Genomic DNA, 23255 nt, shown 5'->3' with positions numbered 1-23255 from the left:
TTAGGCTCCCATCTTTCTTTTCCACAAACAGAACTGGCGCTCCCCACGGTGATACACTAGGTCTAATGTATCCCCTCTTAATCAGATCATCTAGCTGCTTCCCGAGCTCCTCCAATTCCTTAGGACCCATCCGGTACGGTGCCTTAGATATTGGCCCCGTCCCCGGTTTCAGCTCAACACTAAAATCTATCTCCCTCTTCGGTGGCAACCCCAGAATCTCCTCTGGAAAGACAATCGGAAACTCCCCCACCACTGGTATTTGATCAACTGTCGGACTCTCCATCCTGTCATCTCTCACATGGCACAAGATCATCGGGCACCCCTTCCGCTGATAGGACTTCAAGGTCATAGCTGCAATCAACTTAGCTTTGGGTTTGGCAACGAACCCACGATAAGACACACTAATGCCCTTAGGACCTCTCAGAGATACTTTCTTTTGATGACAGTCTATCTTAGCTTTGTACTTTCCTAACCAATCCATCCCGACTATCATCTTAAAACCGTCTAAGGGAAACTCTAGCAGGTCCACAGGTAGATCAACTTGCCCAACTATCATAGATACATCCCTATACAACCTCCCATATGATAGAGACTCACCCGAGGGTATAAAAACTTTCTCACTTACAGACTCATACTCCCTCAGACCCAACTAATTAACATGACTCGAAGTTACAAACGAATGTGACACCCCCGAATCAAACAAAACAAAGGTATAAACATCATTAACAAGAAAAGTACCAGTGATAACATGAGCGTCGTCCTCAGCTGCTTTCTTCTCCATCATGAACAAACCCTTTGGTCTTCTCGCCCACCTCCCGACAAGATTAGCTGAAGTAGCCGGTTTAGCACCCGACCTCTGGTTGTTGTTGGTGTTCGTAGCTGGTTTCTAATAAGAGTTACCGCCATTGTGGTTACCTCCACCATTGTTGCTCTGACCTCCCCGGTTGTTCCATGACCCAGCTGGTCTGTTGTTCGCATATCTCTGTGTCGGACCCTGAGAAAAGCTTCCCTGAGCCAATCTCTGAAAACCTCCCGGCACCGCACTGGTACACTCATGTCTCTTGTGGCCTACACCGGCATAGTTAAAACAGGTCATTCCCCAGCTACTGCTACTATTCCCACGGCCACGCCCATAGGAAGCCCCAACACTAAACCCCGAACCAGATGAATATGCCCTAGCCTGAGTGTGGTTGCCCTTCTTGTAGTTAGATTGGCCACCACCCTCACTCTTAGCCTTTCTTTTCTCAGCACCCCTCTCTCGGGTCATCTCTACCAGCCTCTCAGCTCTCCCAGCTCTCTCAAAAGCTTCCTTAACATCCGCAAGGATTCCCATGGGTAACTTCTCCATGATCTTGGGGGTCAGCCCCTTCTTAAACCTCAGAGCTAGGTTCTCATCACTCAATCCCATATCCTCAGCATAGCTAGCCTTCTCATTAAACGGTCGGTAGTACTCAGCCACCGTCATGTTAGCTGTCATCTTAAACCCATCAAACTCCTCTCTCAGCTTACTCCTCACATGCTCCGACACGAACGCTCGCCTCATAGCCTTTCTAAACTCTTCCCACGGAATAGCAGGCAACCCCTACTTCGGATACATGTCCCTAGCATTCACCTTTACCTTGTCCCACCACTCACCTGCCGCTTCTCTTAAGTAGAACGCAGCTTGTTCTACCCTCATCTCATCCGGACAATGCACCAAATCCAGGATATTCTCCATCTCTCTGTGCCAATTATCCAGAAGAATTGGCTCCCCGGCCCCCTTGTATTCTTTTGGGTTAAACCTCGCTATGTAGAGACTAATCTTTGAGTGATCAAACTCCTTATCCTTCCCCACTCTCTTTAAAGCTTCCGTAAGAGCATCTTGGTGCTCCAACATCTTAACTATGTCATCGGTGGTCATGCTCTCAGTTCTAGCGTATAGGGCGTTTCTCTTAGGCGGCATCTTGAAACTATATAAGAAAAGGTAGATATAAACACGCATACCACATCCCAAAACACGTATATAAACTGCACAGACCCCACTCGACCGAGTACCAGAACCCACTCGATCGAGTTGAGGCTACTCGATCGAGTGCCCAACCTACTCGATCGAGTGCCTCGACTCCAGAACCTAATCAGACCTACTGATCACACACATACTCGACCGAGCTGACATGCCACTCGATCGAGTACCCAAAAATATGGTTCTGGCGAGAAAAACATCAAACAAACCACTCGATCGAGTCAGACCCACTCGATCGAGCACCTCACCTACTCGATTGAGTACCCCCACTCGATCCAGTCATGCAGACTCGTAAACAACTACCCGCATATTATCTCACTTTCCCAAACATACTATGCAATCTTTATAATTTTAACCAAAATAAACATGACTACGCATGCAAATCTACGCAACTCTTATATAATCACCAAAACGATCTATTCATGTTATCAAAATGCCACATTATAATCATCCAATATACTTTTCATTCAATTCAACATGTAAACGCATCTACTCCAACGTTTATTCATACTTCCAATTCTCCACATCCAACATCCAACAATTCACCACACATGCCGGTATGCACACATACAAACCAAAAGACAACACACACGACCTTGACACATACCCTTCATGTGACCGGTTCAAAATTGCAGGGCGAGTTTGCGACTTTAGGACGTCTCCCAAGCCTTTGCATTAGCTCCTACAACTTTTACCCCGGGATCATTTTAATTGACTCCCTATGTTCATTAGATTAATTGGTAACAGGTTTTAGGATCGTCGCTCTGATACCACTTTGTGACACCCCCAAACTCCAAGTGCCTTACCAGGACCACTCAGGTATAAGAACGTCACCAACTCGGTTTCCCGAGGCAATGATAATCAAAAGACAATAACGAAACATAATTTAAATAGTGATAAAGTTTAAGTGATTACAATCCAAAACCAATCTGAGGAAAGTATAATACATGTTCTCCAATAATCCAAAGGCCTACTAGCTAAACAAAATGTCTGACAACAGCGGAAGACTCTTCTAACTGCAAGTGATGACTCATCCCAGCTAGCCCATAAGCACCATATCAAATCTGCTCACCATCCCCGAATGGATCACCACAGTTTTATAAAACAAAGACGGGGTCAGTACTAATCACACAATTATATAATCACAATAAAACAGAAATCAACACAGCTCAATCGTCACATCATCCCGAACTCCATCACCAACTCCTCAATACTGACTACACACTAAAGTGTGTAGCCCTGCCAGAGTACCCATCACAACAGGTTACTCCTCGCCTCCAGTGAAGGACCGCAGTCGTTCCCACCTAAGCCCCGCTCATCTCCATCGAGCGATAAACCCAAATCCATTAATGTGCACATCCCTTATGTGGCGGGTTCCACAGAAGGCGAATCATGGGCATGAAGCCACTCCCGCAAGTGACTCCACTCAGCCAGGGACGCACCCCGAAGATCACAGACAGATACAATCAACAACAACCAATAATGATAAAATCCAACAACCGTCACAGTACCAATATTATACTTTAACAACAATCACAATCAACACCAAACCACATTATGTGACTAATACTGAGTAGGGAAACCCTACCTCGAATGCAAACACAAGCAGACGATCTCAACAGCTGTATCAAAACATCCCCTTTACGAATCCTCCTCCTATCACATGATCACATAATTACTACTAGCACAACTAACCATAAAAACCCCCAATCCCCCAAATTAGGGTTTAAACAAAGTTAATTAAATGCTATAAAATTGATATGTAGATCTTACCCTTGACGCAAGGATCGCAAGGACACAAAGAACGATGAAATCCGACCTCTCAAGCTCTGGGATTTGTCAATAACGCGGATGAAGAGAACAACGTAGTTTTAAACCTCCTTTGAGTGAATTAGATTTATGAAAAGTGTTTAGGGAAGAAGACGATATAAAATATATACTAATCCGCGTCACTAACAAAACCCGTTAAAATATTACCCGTCAACCGAGCTACTCGATCGAGTAACTAACGTACTCGATCGAGTGCCAAGGCTACTCGATCGAGTACCCTACAGGCAGACTACTGTTTTGTAACTCAAAACACCCTTACTCAACAAAATAAGGCCGACTCGATAGAGTACCCAGAGACTCATAAACCGTAGTATTACACATACCTCATGGGTTTGAGTTATGGGTATGAAACCCCTATTTTTGCCAAACAAACACTTAATATGAATTTGGCTCATTCTAAACCCATACCTCATAACTTTATGAGTTGAACCAAACACCCCCTAAAATATTTACATTTATAAGGTCCAATATCACATAATAAGAATTAATTTTCAATTTGCATGTGGGGATCAAGGATGAGAATTGAGATACTCCAAGAACTTGAAGAACTTACCGGAAGCAATGTGAGCGCAAAGTTGGGGTGTCAAGCATGTGAAATTCAAAAAAGTTACAAAGCCAATTCTATAATAGTTGAATAAACGATGCAGATACTATAAAATGGTTGATGGCAGAATACAATGCATATAAGGTATAATTCAAAAGTCTTATCATTTAGAGACTTCGTACGATAATCGCAAATTTCACCTCCATCCGATTTTTATCTTTCCCTTTTTATATAGAAAGGACTTGAAGAAAAATGATGAATTATCTAATATACCCTTTGAATTGAGGAGATTTGAGACAATATTATTGTAGTGAAGAGATGACGATAGTTCATTATTTAGAAGCAATAAAATGAGACAATAATTTTGGGACAAATTTTGAGGGGAAATGAGACAATAAATTGAGATGAAAGGCCCCTCGCGCCTCCGCTTGTAAAAGTGATTCCGCCCTGCTTTTAACACTCCCTTCAAAGCGAATAAGCCCCATATCATCATAAACCATCCAACCAACAGCTGCCTTGCACATAGACTCCCAACTTGCATCGACATAAATTGTCGTCATCCTGCAGGAGCCAGCGGCTCCAATCCAGTAAAACGGTTGCCCCTCCCTCAGCCTACCTACATCATTTACACTTTCCTGGCAAACTGGTGTAGAGCTAATGGTTAAGTCTTGAGGTTCGGCCTGAACACCCTTGACATCTGCATTACGAGAAGCCAGACTAACTAGCAGTTGACAATGGTCATAGAAGACCTTGGGAATAAGAATATCACCCCTAAAGATACAGTTATTTCTCATGGTCCAAATAGAAAAAAAAGTCACCAAGAAAAGAAGGATCCTTGTATTTCCATCCTCCAGCTTTCCCAGGTAGAAAATCTAGTTAATAATCCAGTCCCCAACACTTAAACCATTAGCCTGATCTGTTTTAATACCTAGAGAGGAACCAGCCCAAAGCCTCGAAACTATGTCACAATCCCTGAAAAGGTGATCCAACGATTCTAAATTTTCCTTTTCCTTGTGACATAAGTGACAGTAGGGCTCCCAATCCAATTTTCTTTTGATAAATTCAGCGCCTACAGGGAGGGAGTTAGTAATAATTTTTCACACTAAAATTTTCCACATTTGCGGTCCAGGGAGCCTCCATAGTCTCGCCGCCTTGTAACAACTGTCATCCTTGATCAATCTGTTTCTTATCCTTTCTTGAGCCCTTACTTACAAAGTACTTCTTAAAAATAATACCATACCCACTCTTCACCGAATAATCACCACTTTTATGAAACGGCTAATAGATTTCATCCCCCCCTTGCTGACTTCTTAAAGGTATCGCTACAATCTTATTAGCACTCTCTTCACCACACACCAACTTAATCATTTCCTCATTCCAACCCCCAGTATTGTAGCATAAATCCTTGATACGGAGGTTTTTAGGAAATTAAAACTCGGGTCTAACAAAACATCATTAGGATCAGGTAATCCTCCATCGACCCATCGAGTGCTCCATATATTCAGATTGGACTCACTCCCTGGCCTCCAAGCAATATGATCCAAAATAAAACCCAGGCCATGAGCAATACTTCTAGTGCCCCAAGAGGCACCACCAGACACCCTTTGAACAGACCCATGTTGGAAAAGGGAACAGCCTAAGATTTTCTCCTAGAAGGTACGGCAGAATAATGAATCCTCATCAGAAACTAATCTCCACGCATATTTGGCCAACATTGCTTTATTCAGACACTCGATATTCCGTATGCCAAGACCTCCCTCTCTCTTAGGGAGACTGGTAAACATCCGACTACACCAGTGAAGCGATTTACCTAATCTACAGCCCGCCCACCAAAAATGCAACAAGAGAGAGTTAATCTTCTTAGTCACAATTACCGGTATTTTAAATACCGATAGAAAATAAGTTGATAAGATTGATTGAACGTATGAGATTAAGGTTAATCGCCCGGCAGGTGATAGAAAGACACCATTCCAAGAAGAAATACGCTTTAAAACACTTTCAACCAGACCTCTAAATATATCTTTCTTAGAACCTTGAAAGTCCGTTGGCATGCCCAAGTACTTCCCAATACCTTTATTATTTAGGATCTTAAGGGTTTTCAGACAGACTCTTACATTCCTGAGTTTCATATAAGGGCTGAAGATAATTCCCGATTTCCCCTCATTAAGCACCTGTCCCGATGCCCTGCAGTAGCTATCAAGCAACTTTTTAAGGTGCACGACGGATCTACCGTTATCATGAATAAAAAAGATCGAGTCATCAGCAAAGAAATGGTGTGTCAGTGGTGTTACATTGCGACAAAGACAAATCCCTCTTAGACGGCCCTCCAACTGTGCATTCACCACGTTGCTTGATAAAACCTCCATACATAGAATAAAGAGATAAGGAGATAGAGAGTCCCCTTGCCATAGCGCACACTTTGGTTTAAACTGCTAAAGAGGAGATCCATTAAAAAGAATCTCATAAGAGACAGTGGAAACACAATTTATAATGAGTTCAACAAACCTATCAGGGAAACCAAAGTGATATAAAACGGCTTGAAGAAACTCCCATTGGACTCTATCGTACCCCTTGCTCATATCTGCCTTAAAAGCATATAACCCACTCTTTCCAGATTTATAAGAACTTATCTTATGAATGGCTTCATGGGCAAGGAGAATATTATCAGTGATACTTCGCCCCGGAATGAAAGCATTTTGGAAGTCACCAACCAAGTACCCCATTATTTTATCCAACCGATTAGTAATGCACTTTATCACAATACACATGAAGACATTAATGGCTTTAGAATGGGCTTGCAATCAAGAGGTTCTGCACTTGGATTTGGCATCGGACTGTCTACAGCTACTGCTGCAGTGGGCAGGCGCGGAGAGCAAAAATCATCAAATCAAAAGGCTTTTGGAGGACATCTCTTGATTATTGGCATATTTTCATTATTTTTGTTTTCGTTATGTGTGCAGGAGGCACAATGAAGACGCACACCGTCTTGTAAGACGGGCATTGGCTCCGCTTTAGGATCTTATTTTCTGGTTACCAAAAAAAAAAATATGAGATGAAAGGAATATTTTGTTTCTATCTAACTACAAAAAAATTTTTCACACCAGAGGACTACTCTGATAATGCGGGCAGTGACAAATACGGAATACACTTCAACAAGCAATATTTGTCAATATAATTGAGAAGAATTAACTAACTCATATAGAGCTATGTATGTTTGTCAATACCATTGAAGATATATACTACTATGTTAAAATTTCAGTTGTTTGGTATGTAGGATTTGTTGTTTTCTATTGAAAGACAGTTACTATGATGAGTTTAATTAGTTGAGTAGTATTATATAGGTTTACGATTGTTTAATTACAAGTTGCTTATTACTCTTAATTTTATATTAGCTACCGAGTATTATGTATTTTGTTCAAATTAAGATGGCTCTTAGGGCGTGTTAGATATTTGATGTGACCGTGAGAGGGGGACGGGGGAGGGCGTTTCGAAATTTTTAGGTAAAACTTTCGAATTTTTGCGAGGCGACTGATAGGCTTGTCGCACACCTAATCAAAGATAAAATTTCCTAGACACAAATGAATGTAGTACAAGGGGTCGAACACGAGGAGATGGGAATTGCGTTATGAAATGCTATGAATAGAAATCTATCAAGGTCGATTACGATTGGTTTGTTTGATTGGTTTGATAACTTGTAAGTAAAACGATATAAAATATATATGATAAAAGAGTCTAGGGGAGTTGGGTCGCACATGCAATTGTATACAGATGTTTATGTTAAACTTGGAATGAATAACATTGTTAATTGTTTAGGTCTTATGACAACCACCTCTCGGCCTTATTGTCAACCATAGGTCGGGTCCTAGAGAACTCTCGTTATGACTAGGTCATCCTACTAACACATGTTTAGTCTAATTCGATTCCGTGCCTCTCGACTTATAGAATGAATTAACAAACTTAATCAATGATTATGGCCACTAAATAAAGATTAATCAAAAATATGCAAACATGTGATATAAATAATTAAACAATATTACATCAACCTAATTCAACATTTACAAATAATTAATCATGCATGACTTCCCTATTCCCTAGACATATGAAAATACTCACTCATGATGGAAATAAAACTATTGTTATATGAATTAATAAACATGATTAAAATGTAAATATAACTAAATGAAATTATAAGAATTGTTAATAAACTAAATAGAAATAACATATGAATTAGTGAAATGATAAAGATGAAAAATGTAATATGAAATGTTAATGATAAACTAGTAATGATAACTTGATAATAAAATGTAATAACAAACTAATATTACAATGCTAATAACAATGACGAAAACTATGAAATAACTATATTGAAGAATGCATTAACGAAATGAACAAGAATCTAAATTACCGTAACAAAAGAATTTGGAACTTGAATAAGAATAACTTGAATAACAAACCCAAATGACTTTGAATGGAAATATTGTATTATAAAGAACCAAATGCTTAGCAAAATGTAAATTGTTTAACAAAAGAAATGCTTAACCAAATGTAAACTAATGAAAACTAGAGAGAGTTTGTGCTTAAGGCTATATGAAAGGTGTAAGAGAGTGTAAAAAGATATCCCCTAATGATGGATTTAGGCCCCTATTTATAGTAAAATAGGGGCATAACGTAAAATTCATAGGGCAATTAGGGTGCCCCGATCGGGGACAGGCCACCCCGACCGGGGTCGTGACTTTTCCGGTTTTTCTCTTCAATTCTTGATTAATTGCCAAGGGGATCCAATATGAGCCATTAATCCCATCTTAATTCACCCGGTTAATTGCTTAGTAACACATCTTAAGAGCATCCAAAGAGCATCTCTAAAACTTGTTACTTGGACTTTTCTTTGGGACAATTCCATTTCTTTAGTTGTTTATCAACCCAAACTCTATTTCTTCATGCTCGAGATTCTTTTACTCGGTTTTCTTCAAAATGCCCTTCCTTTTGCATGCCTTGTTCTTTTTAGCTTCGTGAACTCGTGTGCTTGCTACTTTGACATGAATAAGTTACTAAAAGATTAATTTCCTACAAAACACATTGAAAACAAGCAAACACAACTAGAACACGGAATCAGCTCACATAATCACTAACATTAGTGCAAATGACATGTAAAATATATTTAAAATAGGGGGTAAAATCATATATAAAATGGACACATCAAACTCCCCCAAGCTAAACTCTTGCTTGTCCCCAAGCAAGAAACCATATCCCATCAATTGCAATATCCTAAAACAAGCGAAAGCATAATGATTCAAAACCCGTAACAACATGGGCATAAGGATAATGCAAAAACAAGGATGAGATTTACATGACGGCGTAGCATGAATGACTATATATGAACTTTTCGGCCCTTGCATGATCTTTTTTACTTTGGCCTCTCACGATTCACTCAATACGCATTATATGTGAAAGGATTTTTATGTGAGTAGCACTCACGTATCCTCAACTCATGAGAGTGTGCCCGCAATCTAATATGGTAGTCATTTCAAATTACAAGTAAAAAACAATCAAAATGCAAGCATGTGAAGAAGTCAATGGGTAAAAGAAGGCAATTTTGTAATGGGTAAGAAAAGGGAGCATATGAATTATGGTATGTGGAGCTAAGTTAAGCTAGCAACAACCAAATGAAAGGATGCTCAATCCCAAAACTAAACCCAAAACTTCAATGCAACCCATAAGAAAACTCCTCCAAAAGATGATAATAAAACATGATAATTTTGTTAATTCCACTTCTTCTTTTTTCACAATACAATTCATGCTTCTTTTTTCTTTTCTTTTTCGTTCATTTTTTTCATTTTTTCCTTTTTCACAACTCCTTTTCACTTCTTTCTTTCATTAACCAATTCTGGAAAATAGCAAATCCGGCATAACCAAGCTCACAAAGACTAAAAATTAAGTATATCCCAAATGAGCACCCTAACACCAATGACATAGCTACTAGCTTAATAAGTTAGGCAAGTATAATGTAGCTAGATTAATTGTAAACATGTGTAAGGAGGGGCTAGAAATGGGCAACAAAGTCTATGTGAATGGCTTCAAATGCATGAAAGTAATGCTAAAAAAAAGATGAAATAAAAATCATAGTTGTGCATTATTGATATAACACACACCATTAGGAGACCTACACTCACCTAAGTGAGACCGAAAAAAGATGTACCGGTCCAAGGAGGCTCTACCTTATCATTTTGTGGCTTGCCAAAAGTCAAGATCAAGGCTATTTGGTTCAATTTTCATCTTCCACCTACTATGTCAAGACATCCCCATGAAGCAAATATCCCATCAAATAAGAATGAATCATTAGCTAATAAGCTATTATTAAGATAAGCAAGTGGGCATAAGCATATTTTCATGACAAAAGTAGGCTAAATGGAGCATAAGAAGCAAAAAGCAACACAATTTTCTCAAAATTTTCAGATTTTCTAACAATGCAAAGCTACACTAAAATGCAATTGCAATCCCCCCCCCCCGAAGCTAAACACAACATTTTTCTTAATGTGCCAACATGTAAAACATCCAACCAAACCGTAAGAACAGCTCAAAGCACATAAACAAGAAAGACAAGAGGTTATATTTAATGGGCTGCGAGAAATTAAACTAAAATGCAAAGGAAAGAACACTTACTAGACTAGCTAGCCTCCCCCCAAGCTAGTATGTATACGGGGGACTCTTCCATTCATCAATAATTCAAGTAAAGGGCCAAAAGTTGAAGCCCTTCCTACCTCTTGGTGGCCTACTCCCACCGGATCCCAATGCATCATCATGTTGGCCACTACCACTTGGTTCATCTCTTTAAAAAGGGGTGACATACTCACCAATGTTTCTCCCACTACCTAGTCCTCCTCCATTGTAATACTACGGTTTTATGAGTCTCTAGGTACTCTATTGAGTGAGCCTTACTCTATCGAGTAAGGGTGTTTTGCTTTTAGAAACAGTATTCTGTCTATAGGGTACTCGATCGAGTAGCCTGGGTACTCGATCGAGTAAGTGGCACTCGATCGAGTACGTCAGTTACTCGATCGAGTAGCTCGGTTAGCGGGTACTAATTCGACGGGTTTTGTTAATAACACGGATTAATATATAATTCTTTCCGTCATCTTCATAAATAACTTTTACAAACCTAAAAACTTTAAAAAGGAGATTCAACCAACGTTCTTAGCATCACCCGTGTTATTGACAAATCCCGGAGCTTGAGAGGTCGGATTTCATCGTTCTTTACATCCTTGTGATCCTTTTGTCGAGGGTAAGATCTACGTATCAATTTTATAGTAATTAGTTAAGTTTGTTTAAATTCTAATTTGGGGGATTGGGGGTTATGGTGGTTAATTATGATTGTTAGTAATTATGTAATTATGTGAATAGGAGGAGGATTCGTACAAGAGCGTTTTTGAGACAGCTGTTAGATCGTCTGCTGCTTGTTATTGCATTTCAGGTAGGGTTTTCCCTACTCAGTATTAATTACATGATTTGTAGTGATTGTGCTGTAGTTAGTGTTCTTGATTATTTCAGACGATTGTTGAGTTGTATTGTGATTGCTGATTGCTAGTATGTGTTCTTCGGGGCGTGTCCCTGTCTGAGGGGAGTCACTTGCGGGAGTGGCTTCACGCCCATGATTCGCCTTCTGTGGAACCTGCCACAGAAGGGATGTGCACATTAATGGACGTGGGTTATCGCTCGATGGAGATGAGCGGGGATGTGGTGGGTACGGCTGCGGTCCGCCACTGGCGGTGTGGAGTATCTGTTGCGATGGGTACTCTGGCAGGGCTACACACTTTAATGTGTAGTCAGCTACGTGGAGATTGTTCATGGAGACCGGGGTTTGATGTGCCGATTGTGTTGTTTGGTAATTGTTGTATTGTGTCTTATTTTGTGTAATTAGTACTGACCCCGTTTAATTGTTTTAAAAACTGTGGTGATCCATTCGGGGATGGTGAGCAGTTATTGAGTAGGTTTGACTAGAGGCTTTTGGGCTAGCTGGGATGTGTCACCACGAGCTGATTAGAGTCTTCCGCTATCACACTTTAGTTGTTTACACCTTTGGTTTTTGAGAACATGTATTGTACCTTTTATCGTTTTGGTTTTGGACTTGTAATCACTTTAAACAGTTTGACCATTTAAATTATGTTTCTTTATTGTCTTTTGATTATCATTGCCTCGGGAAACCGAGATGGTGACGTTCTTATACCTGAGTGGTCCTGGTAAGGCACTTGGAGTATGGGGGTGTCACAAAGTGGTATTAGAGCGACGATCCTGAAACCTGTAACCAATGAATCTAATGAACATAGGGAGTCAATTAAAATGAACCCGGGGTAAAAGTTGTAGGAGCTAATGCAAAGGCTTCGGAGACGTCCTAAAGTCGCGAACTCGCCCTGCAATTTTGAACCGGCCACATGGGGTACGTGTCAGGGTCGTAAGTGTTGTCTTTGTTCTGTGTGTATACCTAATAGCATGTGTTGTGAACTATTGGATGTTGGATGTGGAGAATTGGGAGTATGGATAGAGGTTGGAAGGGATGTGTTTGCATGTTGAATTGAATGAAAAGTATGTTGCGTGTTTATAATGTGGCATTTTAATAACATGAGTAGATTTTTTTGTTGATTATATGAAGAATTGCGTAGATATGTATGCGTAGTTATAACTATAATGTTGGAGTTATAAAGGCTGCATAGTAAGTTTGGGCAGTGGGGGGTACTCGATCAAGTAGGTGAGGTGCTCGATCGAGTGGACCTGACTCGATCGAGTGGTTAGTTTGATGTTTTTCTGCTCAGAATTGTATTTTTGGGTACTCGATCGAGTACAAAGGGGCACTCGATCGAGTAGGGGTCACTCGATCGAGTGGCTGGTCAGCTCGGTCGAGTATGTTTGAGATCAGGTGAGAGCATATTCATCGGGCTCGGGGTTTAGTGATGGGGCTTCTTTCGGGAGAGGTTGTGGTAGTGGTGGGAGTAGTTGGGGTATGACCTGCTACAACTGTGGCGTTACGGGCCACAAGAGATATGAGTGCACCAGTGCGATGAGTGGAGGTTTTCAAAGGTCGGGACAGGGGAACTTTTCTCACGGTCCTGCACAGAGTTATGCGAGCAACAAACCAGCTGGGTCATGGAACAACAGGGGAGGTCAAAGTAACAACGATGGGGGCAACCACAATGGCGGTAACTCTTATCATAAACATGCTATGAACACCAACAACAACCAGGGATCGGGTGCTAAACTGGCTACTTCAGCTAGTACTGTCCATGGAGGTGGGCAGAAGACCAGTGGCAAGCTGTTCATGATGGAGAAGAAAGCAGCTGAGGATGGCGCTCATGTTATCACTGGAACTTTTCTTGTTAACGGTGTTTATACCTTTGTTTTGTTTGATTCGGGGGAATCACAGTCGTTTGTATCTTCGAGTCGTGTTAAACAATTGGGCCTGAGAGAGTATGAGTCTGTAAGAGAGGAAGTTTTTATACCTTCGGGTGAGTCTGTATCGTGTGGGAGGTTGTATAGAGATGTATCCAAGATAGTTGGGCAAGCTGATCTACCTGTAGACTTGCTAGAGTTTCCTTTAGGCGGTTTTGAGATGATAGTCGGGATGGACTGGTTGGGAAGGTAAAAAGCTAAGATAGACTGTCATCAAAAGAAAGTGTCTCTAAGGGGTCCTAAGGGCGTTAGTGTGTCTTATCGTGGGTTTGTTGTCAAACCCAAAGTTAAGTTGATTGCAACTGTGACCTTGAAGTCCTATGTGAGGAAGGGGTGCCCGATGATCTTGTGCCTTATGAGATATGACAGGATGGAGAGTCCGACAGTTGATCGATACCGATTGTGGGGGAGTTTTCGGATGTCTTTTCGAGATGAGAATCCGGGGTTGCCACCGAAGAGGGAGATAGATTTCGAGTGTTGAGTGAAAACTTAGGGGACGGGGCCAATCTCTAAGGCACCGTACCGGATGGGTCATAAGGAGTTGGAGGAGCTCAGGAAGCAGCTAGATGATCTGATAGAGAGGGGATACATTAGACCGAGTGTATCACCATGGGGAGCACCAGTTCTTTTTGTGAAGAAGAAAGATGGGAGCCTGAGGTTGTGCATAGATTACAGGGAGTTGAACCGAGTGACGGTGAAGAACAAGTATCCTTTGCCAAGGATAGATGACCTGTTTGATCAGTTGAGTGGTGCAGCAGTCTTTTCCAAGATTGATCGAGATCGGGGTACCATCGGTGAAGATTAGAGAGGAGAACATACCAAAGACAACTTTCACGTCGAGGTATGGCCATTATGAGTATGTGGTGATGCCGTTTGGGTTATCTAATGCACCTGCTGTGTTTATGGATTTGATGAACAGAGTCTTCAGTCAGTTTTTGGACAAGTTTGTAGTGGTTTTCATCGATGACATCTTAGTCTATTCTAAGACTAAGGAGGAGCATGAGGAGCATCTCGGGATTATGTTCTGAGACTTTGAGGAGCATGAGTTGTATGCCAAGTTGTCCAAGTGTGAGTTCTGGTTAGAGAAGGTTGCCTTTCTGGGGCATGTGATTTTAGAGGAAGGGGTAGCTGTGGATCCTACAAAGATTGAGGCAGTTACCAAGTGGGAAGATTTCTCCAAGATTGCTAGACCTATGACAGCTTTGATGAGGAAAGAGAACAGGTTTCGTTGGGATGAAAGTTGTGAGACGGCGTTCCAGACATTAAAGGAGCGTTTGACCAAAGCTCCAATCTTAGGATTGCCTGAAGGGAGTGAGAACTTTGAGGTTTACACAGATGCCTCAAAGAATGGGTTAGGATGTATGTTGATGCAGAACGGTAAAATGATTGCCTATGCTTCTAGGCAATTGAAGCATTATGAGGAGAACTATCCTACACATGATCTGGAGTTGGGTGCAGTTGTGTTTGCTCTCAAGATTTGGAGACATTACCTTTATGGGGCGACCTTTAAGGTATTTTCTGATCACAAGAGTCTCAAGTACATCTTCACCCAAAAGGAGTTGAACATGAGACATAGGAGGTGGATGGAGTTGATTGGCGATTATGACATGGATATTATCTACCTTGAAGGGAAAGCCAATGTGGTTGCAGATGCTTTGAGCAGAAAGAGTGTACATTCTTTGTGCACAGTTATATCCTTGATGAGGTTGAGAGATGAGGTTGGGAAGTTTGGGATACATATGATCCAGAAACGGGATGCCGTGGGAGATTTGACAGTGCAGCCTGATCTATATGATGATATTCGAGGTAGACATGTGTTAGATCCCAAGATGGTAGAGTGGAGAGCTGGAGTAGAGTTAGAGACATTGTCTAGATTCTCTATTCATACAGATGGTAGTTTGAGATTTGATGGAAGGTGGTGTGTCCCTAATGATGAGGAGCTGAAAAAGACAATCATGACAGAGGTGCATTGTACACCATATTCATTACATCCAGGTGATGATAAGCTGTACAAGGATTTAAAGAAGACTTTCTGGTGGCCTGGGATGAAGAAAGAAACAGCTGAGTTTGTGGCCCGTTATTTGACATGTCAGAGAGTAAAAGGGGAGCAGCGACGACCACAAGGTAAGATTCAGTCTCTAGAGGTACCTGAGTGGAAGTGGGAATCCATTTCAATGGATTTTATCGTGGGTTTGCCAAAGAGCCAGCAGGGTAACAACATGATATGGGTTATAGTGGATCGACTGACCAAGTCAGCTCATTTTGTGCCAATGAAAGATACATGGACTAAGGCACAATTAGCTATGGCTTATCGAAAGAATGTGCTAAGGTTACATAGGGTGCCTAAATATATAGTATCTGACAGAGATGCGAGGTTTATCTCAAGGTTTTGGAAAGAGTTGCAGGAGTTTTTGGGAACGACATTGAAAATGAGTACAACTTTTCATCCTGCGACAGACCGTCAGACAGAGAGAATAATCAAGACTCTTGAGGATATGTTACGAGCTTGTGTGATGGATTTTGGTGGTAGCTAGGAGAAGAGGTTATATTTGATTGAGTTTTCCGACAACAACATCTACCACACTAGTATTAGCATGGCGCCATTTGAGGCTTTATATGGGAGGAGATGTAGGAGTCCGATTTGCTGGGACGACAGTGCTGAGTCAGTGGTTTTGGGACCAGAGATGGTATATGAGATGGTTGAGTAGATTAAGATGATCGGGGAAAGGATGAGAGCAGCTCAGGATAGGCAAAAAAGTTATGCAGATCTACATCGCCGTGATATAGAGTTTCAGGTTGGGGACAAGGTTCTTTCGAAAGTGTCTCCTATGCGTGGGGTCATGAGATTTGGGAAGAAAGGCAAGCTGAGTCAGAAGTTCATAGGACCATATGAGATCTTAGACCGGGTTGGAGAGGTTGCTTACGGTTTGGCTTTACCGTCTTCCTTGGATAGGGTGCATAATGTGTTTCATGTATCTCAGCTGCGGAAGTATGTGAGTGATCTGTCACATGTGTTAGAGGTAGAGAACATAGAGCTAGATGAGTCCTTGTCTTACCTTGAGGTGCCTAAGAAAATTCTGGACCGGAAGGTTAGGAAAACTAGAAATGGTGAGACGGTCTTGATTAAGATTCTTTGGTCTAATCATGAGGTTGAGGAGGCTACATGGGAGGCAGAGGAGTCTATGAGAGAGCGCTATCCGTTTCTTTTTTATCAGGTATGTATGGTTACAAGGACGTAACCTTGTTTCTTTTAGGGGGGTAGGAGATGATCGCGAAGAGTTTTTGCATCTTTTTATGTTGTTTTTGGGTATAGTTCATAGTGAGTTGTGTCGGGTTGAGGTTGTTTGGTAGTATGTGTCGGAGTTTTTATGTTGCATTTTGTTTTGGGTTGTTGTGTCGGGAGTGTGATAGTACTTCCTCCATTCAACTCCACTCTACCTATTTCTATTTTCTACACTATTCACAAATACACATTCAATTTAGATTTTCTATCAATACATAAGTGAAAATACATTCATGTGGGATCTTGTTTGAATCGTCTTTACGAGTACATTAAAAATATCTAATTTTTATAATTTTTGCAAATACGTAGCTAATGATATTTATCGTGTAAAACACGCGTTGGCAAACGTGAAAAAGCAAAGTGGTAGAGTGGAGTTGAATGGAGGAAGTATGTTTTTATTTTGTTGTGGTTTGAACTTCGAGGACGAAGTTATTTTTAAGGAGGGAAGACTGTAATACTACGGTTTTATGAGTCTCTGGGTACTCTATCAAGTGGGCCTTACTCTGTCGAGTAAGGGTGTTTTGCTTTTAGAAACAGTATTCTGTCTGTAAGGTACTCGATCGAGTAGCATGGGTACTCGATCGAGTAAGTGGCACTCGATCGAGTACGTCAGTTACTCGATCGAGTAGCTCAGTTAGCGGGTACTAATTGACGGGTTTTGTTAATAACACGGATTAATATATAATTCTTTCCGTCATCTTCATAAATCAGTTTTACAAACCTAATAACTTTAAAAAGGAGATTCAACCTACGTTCTTCGCATCACCCGTGTTATTGACAAATCCCGGAGCTTGAGAGGTCGGATTTCATCGTTCTTTACATCCTTGTGATCCTTGCGTCGAGGGTAAGATCTACGTACCAATTTTATAGTAGTTAGTTATGTTTGTTTAAACCCTAATTTGGGGGATTGGGGGTTTTGGTGGTTAATTATGATTGTTAGTAATTATGTGATTATGTGAATAGGAGGAGGATTCGTAGAAGAGCGTTTTTGAGACAGCTGTTAGATCGTCTGCTGCTTGTGATTGCATTTCAGTTAGGGTTTTCCCTACTCAGTATTAATTACATGATTTGTAGTGATTGTGTTGTAGTTAGTGTTCTTGATTATTTCAGATGATTGTTGAGCTGTATTGTGATTGCTAATTGCTTCTCCGTGTTCTTCGGGGCGTGACCGTGGCTGAGTGGAGTCACTTGCGGGAGTGGCTTCACGCCCATGATTCGCCTTCTGTGGAACCCGCCACATAAGGTATGTGCACATTAATGGACGTGGGTTATCGCTCGATGGAGATGAGCGGGGATTTAGTGGGTACGGCTGTGGTCCCCCACTGGCGGTGTGGAGTATCTGTTGCGATGGGTACTCTGGCAGGGCTACACACTTTAATGTGTAGTCAGTTACGTGGAGATTGTTCATGGAGACTGGGGTTTGATGTGACGATTGTGCTGTTTGGTAATTGTTGTATTGTGTCTTATTTTGTGTAATTAGTACTGACCCCGTTTAATTGTTTTAAAAACTGTGGTGATCCATTCGGGGATGGTGAGCAGTTATTGAGCAGGTTTGACTAGAGGCTTTTGGGCTAGCTGCGATGTGTCACCACAAGCTGATTAGAGTCTTCCGCTGTCACACTTTAGTTGTTTAGACCTTTGGTTTTTGAGAACATGTATTGTTTCTTTTATCGTTTTGGTTTTGGACTTGTAATCACTTTAAACAGTTTGACCATTTAACTTATGTTTCTTTATTGTCTTTTGATTATCATTGCCTCGGAAAACCGAGATGGTGACGTTCTTATACCTGAGTGGTCCTGGTAAGGCACTTGGAGTATGGGGTGTCACATCCATAGCTACTATACCCCCCATAACCTCCACATACACCATAGCCTCCATAGCCACCATTAAACACCTTGACTCCATAATCTGAACCACAAAAATCCGGACCGGGAGTATAAGTACCTGCATTATAACCAGAAGAAGAAGGAAAACCACCCGGGGGATAGTTGTAAAATGATGGGTGTGGCCCCTCGGGTCGGATAATCCCTTGCCTAGCAAAATGATCATATATAGGGTATAAGGCAAGTCTTTGGTCATCACGGATGGCATTCACATTAAGGCTTAGGTCTCTCATCATACCCATCATATCAACGCTAGAGGTGGAATTTCGAGCATGAGAGGATTGACCTCTCTCACGTTGCTCAATGATGGATGGTGTCTCTTGTCTTAGAGGCAAATGGCAGGTCACAGGTTCAAAAGTGGCCGAACGGCGGGGTTTAGTGTGGACTACATCCGTGAGTTTGAAAATCTCATCCGGTAGAATTATTGAGTCATATTTAGCAAGTTTCCAAATCATGTTCGGATGAGAATTCCGAAACCAATTCAAAGATAAAAAATAAGCATAGTGTAGTCCTTCACCCGCCTCCCTTGTGGAAGTCAAAGGTACCATTTGTGTTGTTTCTTGGTTAAACTTGCATAACTTGTGAGCAATTTTGGTGACTAACCCACCCATGATAATAGCACTATTGTTCTTGTGACATTGTTGGGTCAAGTGTGTGGCAAAATGGTAAGGGATATTAATCCCCCAATTCTCATCACCATTAACATTAAGAAAAGCACCAAGTATTTCAACCTCCAATTTCCTCACTGAGTGAGTTTCATTCCTACCAAAGAAAGTCCATCCCATAAACCTTTTCCAAATACGAAATTCGGTATAATGAATATATTGATGTGGGACATAGTCCCAATCAACAAAGATAAAATGGGAAATGGATTGCCACGATCATCAGCCACTTCTAAGGTCAACTTCCCATTTTTTACATCAATTAACGCGCCCGCGGTGTGGAAAAACGGCCTACCCAATATAATTGGGGTTTGTGAATCCTCGGCCATATTAAGTATGAGGAAGTGAACGGGTATGCAAAACTTACCAACTTTAACGGGCACATCTTCTAAGATACCTAAAGGTTGCTTTAAAGAACGGTCCACCATTTTTAAAGTAATATTTGTGCATTTGAAAGCACCCATGTTAAATTTTTTATAAATAGAATAGGGCATGCCGCTTATACTAGCACCTAGGTCGCAAAGGGCCTTATCAATGGTATATGTGTCTATAATGCAAGGAATAGAATAGCTACCAGGATCCTTAAGTTTTGGGGGAGACTTGTTTTTTAAGAGTGCACTACACTCTTCGGTGAAAGCTATGGTCTTAACCTCATTGAAGGATCGCTTCTTTGAAAGGATTTCTTTCATGAATTTTGAATAAGAAGGGACTTGATGAAGCAATTCAATGAATGGTACAGTAACTTGTAAATTCTTAACAACATCCAAGAACTTACGGAACTTACTCTCCCTCTTGTTCTTTGCTAGGCGGTGGGGAAATGACACTCGAATTTCAACAACTTCCTTTTGAGGAGCATCCTTCACGTCTTTCTCTTTCTCGATCATATTATGATTATCCACCTTCTTTGAAACGGAATCACGTTCCTTAGAATTAAGAGAGATTTCATTCCCAACAAGCACCTCTTCACTTCCTTTAGGTATAGGAGACTCATCATTTTCGGTGCCAAACTTACCCTTGTTCTTAAGCATTACTAAGCGATGAGGAAATGGCACACGAATCTTAATGGGAGGCTCTTCACTAGCCTTATTTTTGTCACTTTCCCCAAGCTTGGTCCCTTTACTTACCACCTCATCATCCAAAGTCATGGATGGCTCATCATAACTCTTACCACTCCTCAATTGAATGGCATTAACAGTCTCATGTGCTTGCTCACCTTGGGGTGGTAGTTGACCCGTCTTCCTTTGAGAGCTAGAAGCGGCTAGTTGAGCCATTTGTTGCTCTAGCATTTTGATTGCGGCATTGTGAGCTTGATCACTCTTTTGATATTGAGCCACCAACAATGTTTGAGCTTTAACCATTTGCATCACCAAGGCTTCAAGTTTACTCCCCCCTTGGTTGTTTTGTTGGCCATTTTGGGGTGGCGGACCTTGGGTTGGTTGGAAATTTTGTTGAGGTGGCCTTTGTTGGTTTTTTTTTTTTTTTTATTTTGATAGCTCGGTGGGTAATTGTACCTTTGTTGTGTGGAATGTAGACATTTTGTTGTTGTTGAGGTTGAGGCACAAAAGTTTGTTGTGGTTGAGGGTTAAGCACATTGTTGCTTTTGTAAGGCAAGTTCGGGTGAAATTTTGTATTTGGGTTATAAGTATTGGAAAAAGTACTCGGTGGAAATGAACTTTGTCTAAAACTTTAAAAAGCATTTACCTCCTCAATAGTAGCTTGGCAATGAGCGGCGTAATGACTCGCACCTCCGCAACTTTCGCACACAACAATTTGGCTAGTAAAAGACATGACATTGACTTGTTGAAGAGAGGAAGCCGCATTTTGAGTCTCCAATTTTTGTTGGAACAATAAGTTTTGAGCCTTCAAAATGGAAGTATCAGAAGCTTCCTCTTTATCTTTGGTTGGTGCAATCCGGGAATTGACATATTGGGCATCATGAATCACCATGGATTAAATTGGGGCATGAGCAATATATGTGTCAATTTGATCAAACCGCCCATTGATGGCGGAATCAATAATTCTTCAGGACTCGGCACAACATCCATCGTAGAACGTTATAGCGAGGAACCAAGCATCCAAACCATTATGTGGGCATTTCCTTTGAAACTCCTCGTACCTTTCCCAATCTTCATATAAGCTCTCAAGTGCTTGTTGACGGAATCCCGTGATTTGGCTCCACAAAGTTTGAGTTTTCTCCGGTGGGAAAAACTTTTGATAGAAAGCAAGAGCCTAAGTTTCCCAATTGATGATTCCCATGGCAGTGAGATCAAGATTATTAATCCATAGTTTTGCCTTGTCCTTCAAAGAGAAAGGGAAAAGTATCTCCCTTATTTGAGCTTGACTGACTCCCGTTTGCCTAATCATGGAGCAATAGTCACAAAAATTTTGAACATGCAAATTTGGATCCTCCAAAGGACTTCTCCCAAATTTCTTCCTTTCCACAAGGCTAATAAAAGCCGGTTTGATCTCGAACTCCGGGGCGGTAGTTTGATGAGCAGTGATACCCGCCGGAAGCATAGCCGCGGTGGGCTTGAAATGATCGGATAGTTTCACCATCTTTTTTATTGGAGATGATGGTGGTGGTGGAGATGATGAACTAGAAACTTCCTCCTCTTCAAAAGCTTGAAGATCGTCTAAGTTATACTTTCTTGCACTTTCAATTTTCACGGGAGAAGCGGCCTTTTTAATTTCTTTCAAAAAACGCCGTCTTCTACGCAAGGTTTTCTCGGACTCGGAATTAGGTGGAAACAATTCTCCAATGTGAGAAGACCTGGGCATAAGACAAAAATCTCAAAAAACTTGTAAGCAACAGTCTCAAGGAACAAGAGTTCTTCAAGACAAAAGAAAACAAGATAGAAATCAACAATTCTAAATGCAATAAAACCGTGCTCCCCGACAACGGCGCCAAAATTTGATAAACTTGTCGCACACCTAATCAAAGATAAAATTCACTAGACACAAATGAATGAAGTACAAGGGGTCGAACACAAGGAGACGAGAATTGCGTTATGAAATGATATGAATAGAAATCTATCAAGGTCGATTATGATTGGTTTGTTTGATTGGTTTGATAACTGTTAGGTTCATATACCTATTATTAGACTCTTCGAATAGTGAACTAATTAACTTCTTAATTTGTGTTCTTTAGATCTAGTGCATGCATAACAAAATAAGAGATTAATAAGAAAAACAATGTCCCTTACATTGTAATTTTCGGATTTATGGGCACAAGTAAGGTCTCCTACCTTCAGTTGTTCTTGAGCTATGATGAGTATTAGGATGATCCTGGAAAATCCCAATGTAGAGATTCTCCTCTTGATTGCACCCAAGATTAGCCCTTATCTCTACTAAATAATATTAACTAGATATTTATTTAGTAGTACACCTTAAAATTGATTACTAATACTCATATATTACATTAATAATATTAGTAATGTGATTGAACAATTTAGATTATCATTTCTCTAGTTTTTGAGAAAGATAAAACAAAGTATGAGAGAGGTATGCATGTGTATGAATGAATATGCATGAGAAGAATGAATATGTTGTGTGTAGTAGTGGAAAAATGAGAACAAACTTTCATTATAGAGGAGATGGAGCCGGGTAGAAGAGG

General features: G+C 40.9%; 1 pseudogene; it reads left to right on the top strand.

Annotated features, from left to right (window-relative positions):
* The first annotated feature begins 21719 nt into the window (after window positions 1-21719).
* Window positions 21720-21834, top strand: LOC141635888 (small nucleolar RNA R71; annotated as a pseudogene).
* The last annotated feature ends 1421 nt before the right edge of the window (window positions 21835-23255 follow it).

Source organism: Silene latifolia, chromosome Y, assembly GCF_048544455.1.
Source record: "Silene latifolia isolate original U9 population chromosome Y, ASM4854445v1, whole genome shotgun sequence".
Taxonomy (NCBI): Eukaryota; Viridiplantae; Streptophyta; class Magnoliopsida; order Caryophyllales; family Caryophyllaceae; genus Silene; species Silene latifolia.
The sequence above is the reverse complement of the archived record's forward strand: the minus strand, read 5'-3'. Positions and strand labels throughout refer to the sequence as shown.